Source organism: Argentina silus (assembly GCF_951799395.1).
Source record: "Argentina silus genome assembly, chromosome: 3".
NCBI classification, from domain to species: Eukaryota; Metazoa; Chordata; class Actinopteri; order Argentiniformes; family Argentinidae; genus Argentina; species Argentina silus.
The window spans coordinates 31,580,691-31,603,322 of NC_139657.1; the positions used below are offsets into that span (position 1 = coordinate 31,580,691).

Genomic DNA, 22,632 nt, shown 5'->3' on the forward strand with positions numbered 1-22,632 from the left:
GACTGGGCTCGGGCTGTATATTCATATAGTTCCGTTAATTAGCCTAGCCTACTTTCCGTGATTTAATGTGACTTTTGTAGTGTGTTATAGCCTCTGCACTGATGATATTTATTTCACATTTAAAATAATACAATTGATAAAACCTGATTAAACTTTCCTACAAGTTAACGATGTGCCGAATGCTTGTATTTTGATTAAACATGCAAGTTATTGAAGACACGTGTCTGTCTCATCTTTTTACTTTGTTGCAGTATAGGCGTTCTGTGTCGCGCTGAAGCGTATGAAGTGTATTCAGTTATGGGGTTTACTGTACATACTTTTTCTCTGCACTGTTCCTGCTGCAGAGGATGCGTAAACGATTTTCCCATGTTGTTTTTTGGTTGTGGTCTGTGTTTATACATTTAGGCTATTAGTTGTATCCTACTTTTCAGTTTTACAAGTCAAATCTTATGACAGATGAGATGGCACTTCAACCGATAAAATGCAGGTACATTTTGACTACTGCTGCACTACGATACCCATAGATAGACCCAATACATTGGTAACTGCACTACTTATACAGCTCATATACTGCTTATACTGTTCATACTGCATTCTATATTTATTCTGCTTATAATGTTACTGTTAATACATATATTGCTTATACTGCACTACTTATACTGCTCATATACTGCTTATACTGCACTACTTATACTGCTCATATATTGCTTATACTGCTCTACCTGTATATATTGTTCACATTGCACTTTTCTGCTTTTTTGCACTTCTGGTTAGACGCTAACTGCATTTCGTTGTCTCTGTACTTGTACTCTGCACAATGACAATAAAGTTGAATCTAATCTAACACCTATTTATTGTCATGTTTTGATGGCATGTTGTTCATTCTCATGTTATGATTTAGTTTGTGATTATACACACGTTTTTAGCGTGATGATAGAGACCCACTACCAGACGAGTACAAAACATGCACAAGTCACATGCAAATCCCTGCCCTGCAGACGACAGACAACAACTGTCTCTGTACAACTAGTCCTGGACCTCCACTATTAGACAGATACAAAGAGAGCAGCATACAGTAGCAGCAGAGCCCAGAGGCAAGGCGAGGCAAGGCAAGGCAAGGCAAGTTTATTTATATAGCACATTTCATACACAGAGGCAATTCAAAGTGCTTTACGTAAAATAGATAAAAAGGAAACAGCATGAACATTTTTTTTGAATAAAAACGCATAAAAGACATAAAAAAAGAATAAAAGTCACAGTGCATTTTAGGGTCACAGTGCAATTATTAGCGCCAATTTAGTTTCAATTTAAGGCAAAAGCGAAGCCCTTTTTTTTTTTAAGCCCATTTTTGAAAGTAGCCAGTGTTGAGGCTGATCCTAGATCTATGTGTAACATAATAACTGAGAGACCTGCAGCAGGGCATGTCCTCATCACTGGCTGTCTGCTTTGAGCTGGTTGTCGTTGGACTCCTGGCAGCGGAACAGCAGCTTGAGTTTGATGGGCCGTATGGGCATCAGAGTGTTCTGTAGGTCCATCTCAATGGGGATCTGGTGAGAGTTGACACACAGTTAAAGTATGAAGGAACGAGTAAAACAGATGTCAGCGTTACACTATGAATGTTACCTAATACAGTGTCACTGTTACGTTCGGGTAGCATTGCACTATAAATTCAAATAAACTCAAACTCCTGGACAACCTCTCTTGGGTCGACATACATTATGAAGTCTCGAGGGAGTTTTGCAGAAATACAAATAGCTTTTTTTTAAATCTCACACTTCCATCATTTAGTAGGTAGCCTATACTGAGGATGATTGGCGCCTAGTACTGAAAAATGCAATCTGGGAAATTAAATGGGGAGTACATACTCATGCAGTACGCAAGTACAGAATTGTAGTATGGGGGTTCAAACCCGGGTCTCCCATGTGGAAGACACAAACGCTACTATTAAGCCAAGAGGACATCCTCAAGGTCTGAGGGCGACACTTCAGTTTACATGTCTCAGGCAGGGCTACCTCATCACCCGAGTGTGATTCCAAAATCACCTCTGCTACATATAGAAACGCAACAAAGTCATAGGTACAAAATTATATTTACAATCATTGTATCATTATTTTGTTTCACCTCTGTCTCTTTGCAGACGGTGAAGTTGAACCTCTGTAGAATCTCCACCATCGCCAGTTTCATCAATACCAGAGCGAATCGCATCCCGATACAGTTCCGTGGGCCCAACCCGAACGGCATGTAGGTGTATGGGTCGATGCTCTCCTTGTTCTCCTTACTGAACCTACACACGGAGAGTTCAGAGGAGGAGGGGTTAAAGAACATATCAATTAAATCACAGTAATATGATGGTTATACATGGTTGAAGAAACCTGTTTGTGTTTGGTCGTCGCATTTAGGTTTGTTTTATGGTTGTTTGTGGAACACTGCTCTTATCGTTGCTGTTGTGATTGATATTGTGGTTGTGGTTAAGATGTGGCCCATTACCTCTCTGGTTTGAACTCCTCTGGGTCTTCCCACACATCGGGGTCACGGTGCAAGGTCCAGATGGGTATCATGACGACCATACCCTTGGGGATGGTGATGCCGCAGATCTCAACAGATTTCTTGGCGACTCTTTCAAGTCGATGGGGTACAACCTGAGAGACTCGTTGATCACGCTGTCTAGATAGTCCATCTGCATCAGAGCCTCGTACTGGATAGGAGCCTGCACAGGGATATTACACTCACATGAGCACTAGTGATTGGTCGTTCACGTAGCCGTAGCCCAGAACTAACTCTTTTTCGTCGCAAATCTGAAGAGCTGTTAGTTTTTTGTGTTTTTTTGGGGGGAAATGAACACAGTACTATACTTATTCTAATCTGCATAGCCTAATTTCATGACACCCGCATACAGAACGCCATTACTTTCAATGTACATGTGTAATAGTGTCTTGCTTTTTTGTTATACATGAATAAACAAAAAAATCGCTAAATAATGTTATCTTGATAGTTAGAAGAAAATACATTTAGATTCCACTGAACAATGTAAATGATAGATGTACACAAGGATCAATCAGAAGTCAAAATGCCACTAAACTGGGCTGCTTTTAGTGGATTGACTGCTTGGAATACTGAATGTGCTATAGTCTATTATTTCCTATCACAGTCGACAGACTACAAGAAAACTGTCAGGTGGTTCAAATGTGAATAACTTGGTATCCATTCCATTAACTGTGGCCGGGCAGCACCGAACAGCCCAGAGAACATTACCATGGTGCTTTTGAATATTAGGTCCCTATCTGGCAAAACCTTTATTGATCTTATCTCAGAGCGAAAGCTGCACTGTAATGTTTTTATCTGAAACCTGGCTAAACATGAATGCATGTCAGTCTATTAGAAGTGGGGAAAAATATATTTTCACTCTATTATTTATCTAGCCATGTCGCTGAGCAGATGAGAATTTCATGATGAATATGAATATGAATAGTACACCATCAACAGCTTCCTCCTGTGATAATGATTTAGCAACCAGCTTCAACACCAAACTAAGGGCAACTATCGACTCTGTAGCACCAGTCAAACTGAAAAAGGCTGTGGCCAAATTTAAAAGAATTTGCAGAAAGTCTGAGCGGACAAAAACTGCAGGTCCACCTTGATATTCTTCGAGAGCATCTTTCTGCTTTTAATAAGGCAATAAAAAAACGCAGAGACAGACGGGATCATTTCTCAAAATTGATAATGAATCATAACAACTCAAACAGTGCTCTTTTCAACGATTGACAGCCTTATAAATCCCGCCCACAAGACACCTGGTGATCTGCTCTCCACCTACAAATGTGAGGAATTTGCAACATACTTCTGAGATAAGAGAACCAATATTAGGTGAGGAGGATCACTCAGGCAAGACCTGAAGATGTGTTTGATGACTTACCCCACCTTCCACCACATGGAAGCACTATGAACTCTTTTGCAGTGGTCATACAGAAATGCTCAGCAAAGTGGGGGTCTGTTCATCTGCACCTAAAACTACCATGGTGAAACCCCTCCTGAAGAAAAGTAACTTAGACTCTTCAGTCCATAGCGATTTTAGGCCAATCTCCAACCTTCCCTTTTTAAGCAAAAAAATAATAATTCTTGAAAAAAAGGTGTTCAAACTGTTAAATAATCTCCTTATTCCCATTTGACATGTTCCAATCTGGCTTTTGTGCCGATCATAGCACTGAGATAGCACTATGTTGTTAAGTTATTAACTAGGTTCTTAATGACCTTAGAATTAATTAATTAATGCTGATGCCAAAATGCTCTTTGTCCTTGTCCTGCTGGACCTGAGTGCAGCTTTTGATACTGTGGACCATGATATCCTTATTGATAGACTTGAGAAGTGGGTTGGCCTCTCTGGTCCAGTTCTTAACTGGTGTAGGACCAACCTAACTGGCCATTTTGTTTCCCATTGGTGACCACACCTGTGGGGTTCCTCAAAGTTGAATTTTAGGGCCTGTACTCCTCGTCAGTGTCATCAGGAAGCACAATATTAATTACTGCAGTTACGAAGATGACACCCAGCTGTACATTTCTGTATCACCCAACAATTTCAGTTTGATTGATTTCCTGGTGAAATATGGATGTCACAGAACTTCATACAGCTCAACCAAGATAAGACAGAGGTACTAGTCATTCGAGCAAAAGCCGAAAGAGAGAAACTGTCTGCACACTTAAAGACACTACTTACAGTAACACTAAGCACCAGGCAAAAAAACAAGGTGTCACCATTGACTCAGATCTTAATTTTGAAACCCATATCAAGAATGTGACTAAAACATATTTGTATCACTTAAAGAAGAGTAAGTAAGTTTGTCGGAAATCTGCCATCGTGGAGAAATTCTGTCTGAAGTTGTCCAAACAACAACATCCTCCCTAATAATAATATATCCCCCCGAAATGAACTTGCAGTGTTGGACATTAGCTGTTGTGTTTCTGCATGCACACACGATTGGGAGAGGCAGCCACCAGAGAAAGGTCAGTCTACTCCCCTAGAACACCCCTGGCACTAACAACATGTTTATATGCAAACCGAATGTCAGGTAGGACACTGCATTTTAAAAAGCGTGTTTTCCGAACCAAAACAGCGTTCGTAAATGAAATATTTATTCATAAGGGATTTATTATAAGGGATCTTGTTCCCTGATCGCTACCGATTAAAGATAGTCACTACAACCGTTAGGAAGCTTTTAGAAAGCTTGAATATTACATGGACCTTTACAGAACACAGCTGTAAAGGTGCAACCTTTCCTCTCCCAGGCTGACACTGAGAGACGAATGCATGCTTGTATTACTAGCAGCCTTGATTACTGTAACACTCTCCTGTCTGGTCGACCAAAGAAAGCTCTTGGCAAATGATACAAAATGCAGCAGCACGTGTCAGATGGAGAGCACATATCACACAAGTCTCTGCACTGATTACCTGTTAGTTTTATAATTTATTTTAAGATACTTGTATTAGTTTAGAAATCACTCTATGGTCATGCACACCACTGCATGTCAGACATGCTTTTAAGGTATATACCCTGTAGATCCCTCAGGTCCTCAGGTACTGGCCTTTTAACTATTCTGAAGATTCCAACAACACCTATCTACTTCCTGTTTCAAATGAATAATACTGGGCAGAGGTCTGCACAGGGATGCTACAGACACATTAGCACACTGCAAAATACTGTCACCTATCTAACCATCTGTAGGAGTCTGCAGTGCACAGGGGTTACACACTCATCAGTACCCTCTAAAACACTGTCACTATCATATTTCCTGTTCCACATGAATAGTACTATATAGGAGTCTGCAGAGGGGTTACCTTGTTGGGAAACACAGTGTCTATCTCCTCCTGCAGCTTGGTCATGATGTGAGGGTTGGTTGCCAGATTGTAGGCCAGGAAGGACAGAGAGCTACTGGTGGTCTCATAGCCAGCAAAGATGAACATCATTGCCTGGGACAAGATCTCATGGTCACTCAATCCTATGATGATGGAGAGAGGGGGAGAATGAGAGGGAGGAGAGGGAGAGTGGGAGAAATGGGGTGGTAGGTGTGAGAAAGGGACGAAGTAGAGTATTTCCACGGTGTGTTTGTAGGTATAGGTGTTTGAGGCAGGTACTGTATGTGTGTGTGTTAGATGCTAGTATACAGTGTGTATGTGTGTGTGTGTGTGTGTGTGTGTGTGTGTGTGTGTGTGTGTGTGTGTGTGTTTAAGGCAGGCACCTTTACTCTGCTCCTCTCCCTTTGAGTTGCTGTCTTTCTGTGAGTCTATCATCAGCTGCAGGAAATCTACCCGACTCTGGAAGCAGGCTTACGTCAGATCAAAATCACATGAGAACTACCAGATGCTACCAAATCTCTACAATTGTATTACACAATACTGGCTGAAGATCGTATATTTGATCAGTTATATTTACATACCTTCCTGGTGCTAGACACGCGATTGGACTTGATCTTCTGAAAGACAGCGTAGAAGAAATCTGTGACCGAGGCAGGGAATAGGGATACCTCCATGTTTGCCATAACAGGACCCATGAAGGGGAAGAATGCTGGACGGACAGGAAATGCCACGGTTACAAACAGGAACAGGAAATACCATGATACGTGACTCCAATCCTATTCAATGCACAGCCCTGTCCAGAAACAACTCCTAGGCTCTATCCCTAGACACTTCTGTATCCAATCCACTCAGATCTCCAAGTGTCCAGCATTTAGGAACTAGAGGTTGGTTCTGGACAGGGCCCATGTGTTTGTCAAATGAGTAGAGCGCAAACCATTGGCAGTGTGGTTTATGTCAGTCTAATCAATAAAATCGATAGCTTCATTTATTAAGCACAAAATGACTGAAAGCTATATGGGGGCAGTTGTACCGACTGTGAGGAACAGTGGGCTGAAGATGTCAAACTTGAGCATTTTCTTGATGTTGGTCACAAAGGGGTCGGAGGGGTTGTGGAGGGAGTCGATGTCGACACTGAATGAAGTACTGACGACCACATCCATACTGTATGGTCCAAAGAACCTGGAACACAACCACACAATCTCTGACCACCAGAATCACAACCACAAAATTAAAGGGGGAGTTCACTGAAATTACAAATTCACCTTATCGTCTCGGAGATAAATACTCACTCCTTTAGTTCAATGGGCTCATCGTTATCAGCCGTCTTCTTCAGATTGCTGACCAAATTACCAGAGTGCTGCTTCATGATCCTGAGCATCTGAGTTGGGAAGGATACATGGAAAAATATCATGATTGATACGTGGATTAATATGTGCAAAACATATATTAATATCATGTTTGAAACAGGAATTATTTTAATGTTTATATAGCCTGAGAATATACATCCATACAGGATACATTATGTATATAGTCAAAAAATAAGTGACTCCAAAGATGAACTATTATTCTATACTCTGTCATCTGACCACTGAACTTATCGAAGATAAGATCAAATATACTTTATTGTCCCGGATGAAAATTTGTCTTGGATTAATTAATTAAAGTTGCTGCTTCACACAACAACAAACAACAATGAATACACACTATACACATAGTACAAATCACACACACACTCTCACACACACACACACACACACACACACACACACGCGCGCGCGCGTCAGAGTTGTCAGTCATTCATTTATTTGTGTTGTATAAAGGAATGAATGAAAGAAGGAGAGGAGAGATGGGACTGTACCTCTTTGATCCGCCCACTGGTGAAGGAGGGAGACAGGACACTGCGGATCCGTCTCCATGCATCATCCTCAGCGATAAACACGGCGTCATACAGAGGCCTGTTGAGATAGATATTCTAGAAAAATAATAATAATTATAAACTGCAAGATTAACATACTATTAATAATGCTATAATAACAATGATATTATCTATTTAAGGAGCCCTTATGTTTTTTTCCCCATACAACAACTTCAATTTAGCGTATTACCCTCCTGTTAGTGAAAAGGGAGTTGCATTCCTTGATGAGGATGGTTTTGATCATGGCTGTGTCCATGATACACAGGATGGGCTGACGGCCATCATAGATCCTACAGACCAGCAAAAACAAAGATAGCCTCAATTCTTCGTGGCATTGATTCCACAAGATGTTGGAAACATTCCTTTGAGATTCTGGTCCATGATGACATGATTGCATCACTCAATTCCTGCAGATTTTTCAGGTTCACTTTCAAGATGTGAATCTCCCGTTCTACCACATCCCAAAGGTGTTCTATTGGATTCAGATCCTGGGAAGGCCACTGAAGAACACTGAACTCATTGTCATGTTCATGAAACCAGTTTAAGACAACTTTTGCTTTGTGACATGGTGCATTATCATGCTGGAAGTAGCCATTAGAAGATGGGTCAATTGTGGCCATGAAGGGATGCACATGGTCAGCAACAACACTCAAATAGGCTGTGGCATTCAAGCGAATATACCGTAGATAGAGACAGACAGACCCATCACAGATCCTGCACTCTTAGAAAAAAAGTGCTACCTAGAACCAAAAAGGGTTCTTCTTCCACTCTCCCTTTGAAGAAACCTTTTGGGTTCCATGTAGAACCCTTTTCCACAGAAGGTTATACAGTACCGTGCGAAAGTAATGGGACAGTGAAGCATTTTTTCTTCTTTTTGGAGTTGAAATGAGAACGTAGAGATTCTCATCTTTTATTTGATGTTATTTGTGTACATATTGGTTTATCATTCAGAAATTACAACACTTTTATGCATAATCCCGCTATTTTAGGCTACACAAAAGTGATGGGACAATTGGCTTGACAGGTGTGTTCCGTCACATAATTTGTGCAGTCTGCTATTGGTGTCTTGTCAACATGAGGACCAAAGAGATGTTATTGAAAGTCAGGGAAGCCATTATGATGCTGAAATATCAGAAAAAAATGAAACATTAAAACCTTAAACCTACCAACATCAACAGTTTGGAACTTCATTAAAAGGAAAGAAAGCACTGGTGAGCTAAGAAATCGCAAATGGCAAGGAAGACTTCCAGTGGATAACCAAAGAATGCTCACCATAATAAAAAATAAAATAAAATAAAAACTGCCCCATAGATTAGGAACACTCTCCAGGAGGTAGGCGTCAATGAGTCAGAGACTACCATCCGCAGAAGACTTCACCAGCAGAACTACAGAGGCTACACTGCAAGGTGCAAACCACTACTCAGCCACAAAAACAGGCTGGCCAGGTTACGGTTTGCTAAAAAGTACCTAAAAGAGCCTGCAGAGTTCTGGAAAAACATGTACCGGAGAAAGTGTGGAGAAAAAAAGGAACTGCCCAATATTCACAGCATACCACATCATCTGTGAAATATGGGGGAGGGGGTGTTATGCCTTGGGCATGTATGGCTTCCACTGGAACTGGCTCACGTCTCCTTTGATGAGGATGAATTCGGAAGTGTTCAGAAACATCTTGTCAGTCCAAGTACAAGTTAATTGCTCCAAACTCATTGGACGGCATTTCACCATACAGCAGGACAATGACCCAAAACATACTGCCATAGCAACTAGGAAATTATTCAGGGCCAAAAAGTGAATCCTATAGAATCCTATAGAACATGCATTTAATTTGCTGAAGAGGAGGACAAAACATCCTAAAAAAACAAACAACAATCGCTACAATATAGGTCTGGCAGAGCATTACCAGAGAAGATACCCAGCGTCTGGTTGGGTCAATGGGTCACAGACTTTTGCACTTTTGCATACAAAGGATTGGGGACCAAATACTAAACATGAGTGCTTAATTTGGACATTTGCATAATGCAAAAGAAGAAAAAATGCTTGTCCCATTACTTATGCAGGGCACTGCAAATGGAACCCATAAGAGTTATTCAACCAAAGAATCCTTTTAGAACCCTTTTTTTCTTTATATTTTTAATTACATTTTTGCCCTTTCAATGACATGGAGGGAAGACACAATCACTTCCGATTTGAATTCTGACGTGTCGTGGCTCCTCTTTATTCATGCAGTTTGAGACGTGCTCAGAGGCAATATAGGAGCCTCAACCAATGAGAATCCAGGATGTTGTCAAACATTGGCAACGCACAAGTTGTGTTTGGGACTGTAACAAGTCCGTGACACAGAGGCGGAGTCGAGGTACTTCTGAGATTATCCCGTTTATTTTCATAAAATGTTAGTAATAATTCCAATGTTCGTAATAATTTCAATGTTCGTAACACAACGCCACTCGGCGACTTTCCAGTCGCCCTCCTTCTCCCTCGAACGCCGAGGCACACACATCTTAAACCATCTAGTCAACGAGGCTTCATTTGCAACAGGTGTGCAACGGAGCCTCGCCGACGTCACCCTGGCCACGGTCCTGTAGCTCCCTCTACAGGCCGAACGCTGCATGTCCCCCCACATACCCCCACCACCCGACACAGGCCGGGGACACGACGGCTGACAACCTACTCCCCCCCCCCCCTGCACGGGAGAGGAAGTCTGCCACGACCATCTGCGCCCCCGGTCTGTGCACGACCGAAAAGTTGAAGGGCTGCAACGCGAGATACCACCGGTGGAGCCACTGGAGGGGAGCATGGTCGGAGTAGAGGGTGAAAGCGCGACCCAGCAGATAGTAGCGGAGGGCGCCGACCGCCCACTTGATGGCCAGGCACTCCTTCTCCACCGTGCTGTACCGGCCCTCCCTCTCCGATAGTTTGCGGCTCAGGTACAGCACCGGCCGGTCAGCCCCCTCCACCCGCTGGGTCAGCACTGCTCCCAGGCCTCTATCCGACGCGTCCGTCTGTAGGGAGAAAGGGAGGTTAAAATCAGGCGCATACAGGACCGTTTCTCCACAAAGAGCTCCCTTAAGGGCCTCGAACGACCCCTGGCACTGGCCCGACCATTGGACCGGATCCGGGGCACCCTTCCGGGTGAGGTCCGTCAAGGGACTGGCCAGCTCTGAAAACCCCGGCACGAACTGCCGGTAATAGCCAGCCAGCCCCAGGAAGGCCCTCACCTCCTTCTTTGTCTTGGGCCGCGGAGTGGCTGCGATGGCCGCAGTCTTTTCAATCTGTGGCCGCACCTCCCCCCGACCCAAGTGGTACCCCAGATACCGGATCTCCCTCCGCCCGATCAAGCACTTCTTCGGGTTGGCCGTCAGCCCCGCCTGCCTCAGGGACCTCAGGGTCCATGAGGCGCTGAAAAGTGGCTGGGGCTCCGAACAACCCGAAAGGGAGCACCGTGAACTGGAATAGCCCGAGCGGAGTGGAGAATGCAGTTTTCTCCCGGGATACCGGCGAGAGTGGAATCTGCCAGTATCCCTTCGTGAAATCCAACGTCGTGAAATACTTGGCCGTGCCAAGCCGGTCCAAGAGCTCGTCAACCCGGGGCATCGGGTAGGCATCGAACTTGGAGACCGCATTAACCCGTCTATAATCCACACAGAACCGTATAGCCCCATCCGGCTTGTTTACAAGCACGATGGGGCTACACCAGTCACTGCGGGACTCCTCGACCACACCCAGCTCCAGCATGGCTTCCAATTCCCTGCACACAATGTCTCGTTTGTGTACCGGCAACCTATAGGGACGCGTGCGCACCGTTAAACCCGGCTGCGTTTCTATGTGGTGGTCGATAAGCGTAGTCCGACCGGGCAAGGGAGAGAACACGTCCGCGAACTTAGCTTGCAAATCTGCAACGTCCGTGGCCTGGCTAGCAGAGAGATGGTTATCAATACCGACCGGAGTGCTAACTTTTGATTTTGGGACTTCCGGACCGAACTCATCTCTCTCTGGAATTATTGTAGCCAGAGCAACAGTGACCACGTCGTTCCATTTTTTTAGGAGATTTACGTGATACACCTGCAAGCTATCCCCCCGGTCCGAGCGTACTACCTCGTAATCCACGTCCCCCATGCGACGTGTGACCACACCTGTAAATTCTCGCAGGTTAGTTCCCCTGTCGTACAGTCACTTTTGACGCTCCTGGGCTTGCAGCAAATGCTCGCGTGAGATAACCCCTAGGGCGTGGAGCTTTGTGCGCAAGTCCAGGACGTATTGAATCTCATTTTTACTGTCGCTAGACCCTTCCTCCCAATTTTCTTTAAGAAGGTCTAGGACACCCCGAGGCTTACGCCCGTAGAGTAATTCAAACGGGGAAAACCCGGTGGAAGCTTGGGGGACTTCCCGTACCGCAAACAACAGGGGATCTAGCCATTTATGCCAATTCCGACTATCTTCGTGTACGAACTTCCGGATCATTGACTTCAAGGTCCGATTGAACCGCTCACAAAGGCCATCAGTGGCCGGGTGGTAAACACTGGTTCGAATCGCCTTGATGTTCAACAAGCCATACAGTTCCTTGAGGGTGCGTGACATAAAATTAGTGCCCTGATCGGTGAGAATCTCTTTCGGGATTCCCACGTGGGAGATTACTTGAAACAATGCCTGCGCTACACTCCTGGCAGAGATATTGCGCAGCGGTATTGCCTCGGGGTATTGGGTTGCGTAATCTATCAAGACCAACACAAATCGATATCCCTGTGTACACCGATCAAATGGCCCGATAATATCCATCGCAATGCGGTCGAATGGGTTCTCGACCAATGGTAAGGGCCGCAAGGGGGCTTTACCAACTGACATTCGCGCACCACCTACGCACCTCTGCCCGAATTCCCGGCCAATAAAATCGAGCCATTATACGGTTTAGTGTCTTATCATAACCTAAATGGCCCGCCATGGGGTTGAAATGAGCCGCCTGGAAGACCATTTCCCGGCGGCTACGGGGAACCAACAACTGGGTTACTTCCTCCTGGCTATGTGAGTCACGACTTACTCGGTACAACCTGTCGCTGATAATCGCGAAATAGGGGTGGGCGCGTACTGCGTCTGGCCGTACCAAAGTACCATCAATCGCTATCACTTGGTCATAGGCCGATCGTAGGGTCTCGTCACGAGACTGCTCGAGGGGGAAGTCACCTAGCAATTAACATTGCTAAGAGCCAATACAAGGACAGAATGGAGTCCAACTTTGAGGGCTCCAACTCAAGGCACATGTGGACCGGACTCAGAACAATTACAGACTTTAAAGGGACTACGAGTGTGACTGAGGAAGTGTCTCCATCTCTTCCAGATGACCTTAACACCTACTTCGCACGTTTTGAGAGCTACTCTCCGGCTGAGGAAGTACAGATGGACCAGGACCCCTGCACACTAGCAATAACAAGGGCAGATGTGTGCAAATCCTTCAAAAGGATTAATCCACACAAGGCCCCTGGACCGGAAGGCATACCTGGCCGGGCTCTCAGGGTGTGTGCAGATCAGCTGGCAGGTGTGTTTACAGACATTTTCAACCTGTCACTGCTCCAGTCGGTGGTCCCCACATGTCTCAAAAAGTCCACCATCATCCCCATCCCAAAGAAGTCAAAAACATCCTGCCTCAACGACTACCGACCAGTAGCACTGACTTCCATCGTCATGAAGTGCTTTGAGCGGTTAGTCAAATCATTCATCACCTCCTCCCTCCCTGACTCACTGGACCCCATGCAGTTTGCATACAGGGCAAACAGGTCCACAGACGACGCCATCGCCCTCGCCCTCCACACTGCCCTCTCCCACCTGGACCAGAAGAACACATATGTGAGAATGCTGTTCATTGACTACAGTTCAGCATTCAATACCATTGTGCCCTCCAAGCTCGCTGTGAAGCTCAGGGACCTCGGGCTCAACACCACGCTTTGTGACTGGATCCTGAGCTTCCTGACGGGCAGACCCCAGGCAGTGCGGATAGGAGGCGCCACATCATCCACCCTGACTCTCAACACCGGCGCACCCCAGGGCTGCGTGCTCAGCCCTCTCCTCTACTCCCTGTTCACACATGACTGCGTGGCCACACACAGCTCCAACACCATCATCAAGTTTGCTGACGACACGACCGTCATCGGCCTGATCACCGACGGCGACGAGACGGCGTACAGAGAGGAGGTGAGAGTCCTGACATCTTGGTGCCAGGACAACAACCTCCAGCTCAACCTCAGCAAAACTAAGGAGCTGATTGTGGACTACAGGAAGCGGCAGAGAGCCGGGCACGCCCCTATCACCATCAACGGGACGGCAGTAGAGAGAGTCAGCAGCTTCAAGTTCCTCGGGGTCCACATCTGCGAGGACCTGACCTGGACTCACCACACCGACGCCATCACAAAGACGGCAAGACAGCGGCTCTTCTTCCTCCGCAGGCTGCGGAGGTTCAACATGGACTCCAGGATACTCTGCAACTTCTACAGGTGCACCATAGAGAGTATCCTGACTGGCTGCATCACCGCCTGGTACGGCAGTTGCTCCGCCCTCAACCGTAAGACATTACAGAGGGTGGTGAAAGCTGCCCAGCACATTACCAGGACGGAGCTGCCATCCATGGAGGACCTCTACACTCAGCGCTGGAGGAAGAAGACTAACCGGATTATTAAAGACCCTCATCACCCCAGCAACAAACTGTTTCAGCTGCTCCCGTCTGGCAGACGCTACCGCAGCATCCGGTCTCACACCACCAGACTCAGGGACAGTTTCATCCCACAGGCAATAAGACTGTTGAACTCCTGAGCTACTTAGCTCACCACAATGACACTTTAACTATGCCACTTTATAACATGCCACTTTATAAAATGCCACTTTATACCAGTCGACATCTGGATAAAAACGTCTGTTTACATTTCACTTTTTACATTTTACATTTACATTTATTTAGTTTTGTATTTAGGTAACTATTGTTATTGTTGTTGTTTCTTTTATTTTTATTATTTACACTTCTTATTGCACTGTTGGAGGAGCCCAAGACTTAAGAATTTCATTGCCAGCGATTGCTCTGTAACTGTTGCGCATATGACAATAAAACCATCTTGAATCTTGATCTTGAATCTTGAAACGGATAGTTCGGCGGGGGAATCTCGGGTTGAGACCCCCCCGCCGGCTCCGGCTCCTCGGCAGTGTCGCGAGGCGCCGCCTCAGCACAGAACACATTACCCGCCTCACACCTCCCTCTCTGTCGTGCACGCACCCCGGTAGCCCTGCTTACCGCTTGAGGAAACCCCTCCCAATCTACACCCAGAATAAGGGGATGCGTGAGGCGCGGGCTAACCGCCGCCTGTACACTATGCTTTTTCCCTTCAAAATGAATCTTGATCGTGACCACAGGATATTCGTGAATGTCCCCATGCACACACTTCACCAACACCCTCGATGCCTTTAACAATGCCCCCGGTCGAACCAGGCGCTCCTGGATCATGGACTGCATGCAGCCCGAATCCAAGAAGGCCTGGTGCATATCATGTTGTATCCTTACCGGAACACAATACGCCGCTCCTGGTCCGGGGGGAGGGCCCGGTATGTCGCCGATGCAGACGACCTGCCCCACCTCCCTCACTGGGCACTCCGCCTGTACATGGCCCGGCCGTCCGCATCGCCAACACACTCCCCCTGTCGCTCGGGGTGCTTCCTGTGGGGCCAGGGCTGGTTCTCGACATGCCTGCCCCTGCCATCTCGTCCTCGGGGCGGGCGCCGGTCTCTCCTCCTCCGTCACCATGGCTCCTTCCGGGCGCCGGACCGGGCGTTGGTCATCGGGGCTCCTGCGGCGGGAAGGAGAGATGGTCCTCCACCAAGGTAACGGTGGCCGCGAGATCCTGGGGCCGGTGGTACTGGACCCAGGCGGCGGTCCGGGCCGGGAGCCCCGTGGGGAATTGCTCCAACACCACCCGGTCCCCGACCTCCTCCGACGAGCTGTTCCCTGGGTCCAGCCACCGCCGCGCGCTGTCCCGCAGCTGCTGGGCGTAGGCAAAGGGCCGGCTCCCCTCCTCCATCATCAGGGCCCTGACGAGCTCCAGGAGGAGGGTACGGTCCTCAGCCCTTGCCGTCACCATCTCCCTCACCGCGGTCTGGTGCTCCTGCTGGAGGTGGGCCTGCTGCTCCAGTATAAGGGCCATCCTTCCGATAGCCGCGCTTAACGCCTCCATTCCCTTTTTTTCTCCGCCTTCGCTGTGCCCCACGTTGGGCGCCACTGTAACAAGTCTGTGACACAGAGGCGGAGTCGAGGTACTGTTTTCTGGGAGTATCCCGTTTATTTTCATAAAATGTTAGTAATAATTCCAATGTTCGTAATAATTTCAATGTTTGTAACACGCCACTCGGCGACTTTCCAGTCGCCCTCCTTCTCCCTCGAACGCCGAGGCACACACATCTTAAACCATCTAGTCAACGAGGCTTCATTTGCAACAGGTGTGCAACGGAGCCTCGCCGACGTCACCCTGGCCACGGTCCTGTAGCTCCCTCTACAGGCCGAACGCTGCATGTCCCCCCACAGGGACCATACTACAGAATACTTAAAAGCTTAAAACTTAAATCGCTCAATAACAGATTCAAATTATTAATGTGGAAGCATGAAATTGTTGCTTGGGCAGTGTACATTGCATCAAGACAGATCATTTGTCTTGGTGTACGAGACCATTTCGTCGGTTGGATCGTCTGTGTTTGTGAAAATCGCACGGTGTCCGCCTGGTTTAAGAGTGTATACTGTAGACACTGAGAGATACATATATCCATCATAGTTAACAATAACCAGGATCAGTTTAGCAGACTCACCCCCACAGTTTCCCATATTTCTGGAAGCTCTCTGTGTCAAAATTGGTGAAACCACCCTGGGAACAAAAAACAAAACAAAGAAATAGCCAGTTCATAAATGCTTGTCATAAACCTGAACTGTGGCTTAGTTTATGATGGCCCTTTTCCACTACAGACCGGCTCCCACTCCTCTCTTTTCGTTTTCGTTCAAAAGCTTTATTGCCCATTTTTCTGGGTAAAACAATTCATATTCAGCTCCCATGGCTTTCACCACAACAACACACATCATGGATGAGTCTACAATGTTGTTGTTTATGGGCTTAATCTCTACAAACCTTCTTATATCCCATCATCGTCCTGAGTAAAGGGATGGGTTTGATGCCTAGGAATGCCTAGTTTTTTTAATATTCCATATGGCCAGTATCCATACCTGGTCAGAACAAATATAAATCAACAATCTGACTTGAAACAAAAGCAAAACGATCAAGTCATAGGTATCATTGAAACTGTTAGATAACTGTAATTATCAATACTATCATTTGTATGTATTATTACAACTAACTAACTAACAAATAATATTTTTTATTAAAACTTCTTACACTACGATCAGAGTGATGAGTAAGGCAAGGAGAGTCCATGTCTCGGTGGAGAAGTACGGAAGGTAACCCATCTTTACAGGTTCAATCGCTTCTTCTGAGTAACCCCGGACACGTCTGCTGAAGTGATTATTTTATCCCATCATGACACCTGTGTTTCAGATCATGAAACACAGGCGAAAGAGTATGTGAGAGGTGAAGTTGAAGCCATGGCTAGTGAATGATTGAAAGGATCCCTGCGCAGAGGGCAACACTCAGTGATGTTATTGTCGGCCTTTATCTTAACATCCTGCTAATAGTTGCTGCCTGTTTAATCCCTATCGGGTTTTAATAGTTTGCAGACCCATTGATTCAAGAAGGACTATGGGGCAAATATTTTTGGGCAAATATTTTCTTTCGAGTAATACTGAATTTTACATATTTGAACTCCTCTAAAAATGTGTTATGTTCTTTACATGTATGCACTTGTTTTATATCATTGGCTCCTAAAAACAGTATTTCAAAATACTAGTTCAAAACACATCACATATTACAGTAATGAAGCAACTGATTAACATGAATACAGTGCTCTTCATAAGTATTGGAAAGAGGAAGCATTTTCTGTTCTTTTAGCTCTACACTTGGATTTGAAATCAAACAAATATTATGGGGTCAAAGTAGAGATTCTCAACTTTAATTCAATGGGTTTTTAAAAAAACATTTGTAAACATACTCCCACTATTTCAGGGCTTCAAAAGTATCATATAATGTCCAAATAAAGTACTAATGTTTCGTATTAGGTCAACAATCTGCCTGAAGTCTGCGACCCCACCAGGCACTATCCACTATCCACTATCCACTATCCACTATCCACTATCCACTCATCTTTAGAAAATCATTGACATTTCCACATGGTATTGTGTCATAGAGTAGCTTCCCTACAGCAATATTATCTTGACATTGGGATCCTTTGTCCAAACCATATTTCAGGGTGTATGTTTGGTTGCAGGGGCCCAGGCTGTGCTCTCTGACTGCTCCAACTGTAGTAGACCCTGCAGTGAGGAAGAGGTCAACATGCTGCAGTACCGTCAGCCAATCACACACAAGAACCAACAGATCGCCAAGACCTCCATTGAACCATGCACGCACGCACACACACACACACACACACACACACACACACACACACACACACACACACAAACACTGTCTCAACAGCCCCTTCCTTCACTCTCACTCTCTCTCTCTGTAGGTGGGTCAGGCTGCGTATTCAGCCTCTAAGGGGGGTATTGTTGGGATGACTCTACCCATCGCCCGAGACCTGGCACCCATGGACATCTGTGTGGTCACCATCGCACCCAGTCAGTAAACACACACACATACATACGCACTCTTTCACACACTCCTCCCCCCCCCCCTTCCTCTCCATATCAGACAACCTCTCTCTCCCTCTCCTTAGGTTCTGTTCTCCACTCCTCTCCTGGCGGGTTAACCTGAGAAGGTGCGTTCATTCCTGGCCCGCCAAGTGCTTTTCCCCTCGCGCCTGGGAGACCCTGCAGAGTTTGCCCACCTGGTGACATCACTGGCTGAGAACCCCATGATCAATGGAGAGGTCATCAAACTGGATGGAGCTATCCGCATGCAGCCCTGAGAGAGAGTGAGTGTGTGTGTGTGTGTGTGTGTGTGTGTGTGTGTGTGTGTGTGTGTGTGTGTGTGTGTGTGTGTGTGTGTGTCTGTGTGTGATCCAAGGTATACCACTGTGACAGCTCCGATGTGTGTGTGCATGTGAGGTGTGTGTTCATGTCTGGTACTCCAAGCTCTGCTGTACTGTACACTCCATGCAGTTTTGTTTTGTTTTGTAAACTGATCCAGTAATAAACTTCTAATGAGTCTGAGTCTCTCCTCCTCTGTGTCTGTGTAAAGTGAGGTCAGTAGGAGCTAATAGGACAAATGAAACAAGAATGAGCCTTATGAGGCAAGTGTACCTTCATTTGTCCTATTAGAAGTGAATAGAACGCCTGGACACAGGAAATGCTAAATGCTAAAGCTCTCATAACATCACACCTGCACCAGTGTGTAGCTTTATGTACATGTCATCCACAACATTTGAGTGAAGGGAAAGGGACACATTTCTTTTGGAATGGAAAGGAGTCGAGGTACAGTATCTTGGTATACACACGTTTGCTCCAGTTTTGTACCCATTGACTGTGACCCTGTTTGTGTAAGAGGCTTGGGCTGACCCATTCTGATTCAAGATGTTTGTGTAAAAAAGGTATTTATTGCATATATTGTCCACCAAAAAGCAGATGATGGTACAAGTGTAAGGGACCAAGTGCTCCAACCTCAGTCTAGCCTGAAGATCATTCCATATCTGAGGAGCACAGCAGCTAAAAAGTTCTTCTCAATTCTGTAATCACTTGTAGCACATTAAATAGTAACAAGCTGCAAGTTTGATCGCCACTAAGTCGCCATAAAAGCAATGATGTGAGGTAAAATGGGAGTTTTAAAAGAACTGCTTCATATACAGATGAAATCCAATGATAAACCCTTCTCAACGTCAAAGAATCCCAACCCACAGACTGATACAAAAGACAATGGTGGGTACAGAAAACATGCCTACAAATGAACTGCAGAGCAGAGTGATAAATCGGGTCTAGTGGTTTAAGAATTGAGGCTGTCGTGTGATTTTAAATTGTGTCACCATAATCACGGACAGGGAGGAGCGTTGCCAAGACAATCTTCCTCCTATTATCAAAGGTGAAGCAAGACATTTCTTTACAAAACAAGTACAAGTCTAACTCACAAACTCTTGATCACTTTTTCAACATGTATTTTAAAAGTGTATCATCTATGTAAATGCCCAGGTACTTATAATGGGGAACTTGTTCAGTTTGGGTTCTTTTCAGGGTACAAATATGTTGATCATTGTAATCAATATTATGGCATATAGAGAAAAACATAACAGACCTCATGCATACCTCTTCAAATTAAGGTTTACCCAGATTGTTTCTAATCTAACCCATGTGCATACATGTGCCATGTTTTTTCTTCCTCAACTTGTAAATGTAAAAAACACAAACACCACCACTTTGTCTTTTTGTGGTGTTAGGAATACAGACCTCACAGATAAAAATGTTTTGATAAAGGTCATAAACCGAAACGTCAACACAATAAATAAGCAGAGGTAACAATCGTGTGTGCAGGAGTATTCATTTTTTACATACCTTTTCTTCCTAAACTCATCATCACTCAACATAGTTTACAGTTAGTTGTGGATTTCCAGAATTGTCTCTGTGTTGAAATATCTGAAAGGGAAAAATTGTCTTATCATTTGTATAGATAAAATCTAAATTATTTTGAGGTGATTTGAGAAGCCAAAAGGATCATCCTTAGAATGCACTGTAAGCAGATAATGGAGGGCATACCTGTATTTTGTTTCCCTTTATGGAAAGCCCTCTCCATGCTCTCTCTGGCAAACTCCAGGTTCGCCGCCATTACTCTTTTCTTTTCAGTCTTCTCCTTCTCTCTCTCCATTTCTGTCTTCATCCTCTTCACGACATCTTCTGTAATCTTTGTCATCAACTCTTTCACTTCCCTCTCCCTCCTTTCCACCATATTATTTATCATCCCATCCATCTCTTCTCTCATGCGTTTAACGTCATCTTCTTTCTCCTTCAGGATTTTCTCCATCTCTTTCTCGACCACTTCTACTCTCTTCATTGCCTCCAACTCCTTTTTCACCCATTCAATATCCTTTTCTTTCTCCTGTTCATTCCTGTTTCTCTGTCTCTCCTCCTCTGCCCATTTCATCACCTCCATCCTCTCTTTCACTTGTTTCACCTCCATTTCTTTCTCCTCCAGGATTCTCTCCATCTCTTTCTCGGCCTCCTCTACTCTCTTCATCGCCTCCAACTCCTTTCTCATCCATTCAAAATCCTTTTCTTTCTCCTTCTCACTCCTGTTTCTCTCTCTCTCCTCCTCTGCCCATTTCATCACCTCCATCCTCTCTTTCACTTGTTTCACCTCCATTTCTTTCTCCTCCAGGATTCTCTCCATCTCTTCTACTGTCTTCATACCCGCCTCCATCTCCTTTCTCATCCATTCAATATCGTTTTCTTTCTCCTTCTCAATCTTCTCCTTCTCCCTCTCCATCTCTGTCTTCATCCACTTCACGACATCTTCTGTAATCTTTCTCATCTCCTCTTCCACTTCACTCTCCCTCCTTTCCAACATATTCTTTATCACATCCATCTCTTCTCTCACGTGTTTAACGTCACATTCTTTCTCCTCCAGGATTCTCTCCATCTCTCTCTCCATCTCTTCGACTCTCTTCATCGCCTCCAACTCCTTTCTCATCCATTCAAAATCCTTTTCTTTCTCCTTCTCACTCCTGTTTCTCTCTCTCTCCTCCTCTGCCCATTTCATCACCTCCATCCTCTCTTTCACTTGTTTCACCTCCCTTTCTTTCTCCTCCAGGATTCTCTCCATCTCTCTCTCCATCTCTTCTTCTCTCTTCATACCCGCCTCCATCTCCTTTCTCATCCATTCAATAACCTTTTCTTTCTCCTTTTCAATCTTCTCCCTCTCTCTCTCCATCTCTGTCTTCATCCTCATCTCCTCTTTCACTTCCCTCTCCCTCCTTTCCACCATATTCTTTATCATCACATCCATCTCTTCTCTCACACGTTTAACGTCGCATTCTTTCTCCTCCAGGATTTTCTCCTTCTCTCTCTCCACCTCCTCTACTCTCTTCATCACCTCCAACTCCTTTCTCATCCATTCAATATCCTTTTCTTTCTTCTTCTCATTCCTGTCTTTTTCTCTCTCCTCCTCTGCCCATTTCATCACCTCCATCCTCTCTTTCACTTGTTTCACCTCCATTTCTTTCTCCTCTAGGATTCTCTCCATCTCTCTGTCAACCTCTTCTACCCTTCTCTTCATCACCTCCATTGTTTCGGTCTCCTTCTCACTCATCTTTAATCTCTCTTCGCTCTTCTTTACCTCCTTCTCTCTCTCCTGCACCACCCTCTCTCTCTCCTCCACCTCCTTCTCTCTCCTCTTCATCTCATTTCTTGTTTTTTCCATCTCCCTCTGGAAAGTCTCCTCCATCTCCTTTGTCACTTTCTCCACCTCCTCCACCTCTTTCGCCTTTATTTCCAACTGGACAATCCTCTCCTCCAAATCCTTTTTGTTATTTTCCTGCGTCTTTTGAATGCGACTGAGTATTGCATTGCATTCATTCACTTTCTCAGTGTCTCTATCCAACACTTTCCTCTTCCTCTCCATATTATCTTTAAGATGGTTGACTATCTTCCTCTTCCTCTCCACCATTTCTCTGTCCTTGTCCACCATTTCTCTGTCCTTGTCCACCCTCTCTCTCTCCTCCTTCAGCCTCTCCTTCTCTGCATCGGTGTGCTCCTTCACCTTATGCAGAAGGTTTTGGGCTCCCTCCACCTCTTCCGCTCTCTCCTCCATCTCCCTCCTCCAAC

The 22,632-nt window shown here is 45.3% G+C and overlaps 2 pseudogenes across 2 annotated transcripts in view; both read right to left on the bottom strand.

Moving 5' to 3' along the window:
• LOC310802306 (cytochrome P450 3A27-like) overlaps nucleotides 1-16,684 on the bottom strand; it is a 230,779-nt pseudogene extending 214,095 nt beyond the window's left edge. Inside the window, exon 1 of the transcript in view lies at nucleotides 16,590-16,684. The product of the transcript in view is annotated as a cytochrome P450 3A27-like (transcript). The remainder of the gene's footprint in view (nucleotides 1-16,589) is intronic.
• On the bottom strand, nucleotides 1,431-13,249 carry LOC310801562 (cytochrome P450 3A27-like; annotated as a pseudogene). The gene is made up of 6 exons: nucleotides 13,240-13,249; nucleotides 6,232-6,318; nucleotides 5,831-5,991; nucleotides 2,488-2,707; nucleotides 2,122-2,284; nucleotides 1,431-1,547 (listed from the first exon to the last, which is right to left on the bottom strand). The product of its transcript is annotated as a cytochrome P450 3A27-like (transcript).
• Nucleotides 16,685-22,632: the final 5,948 nt, after the last annotated feature.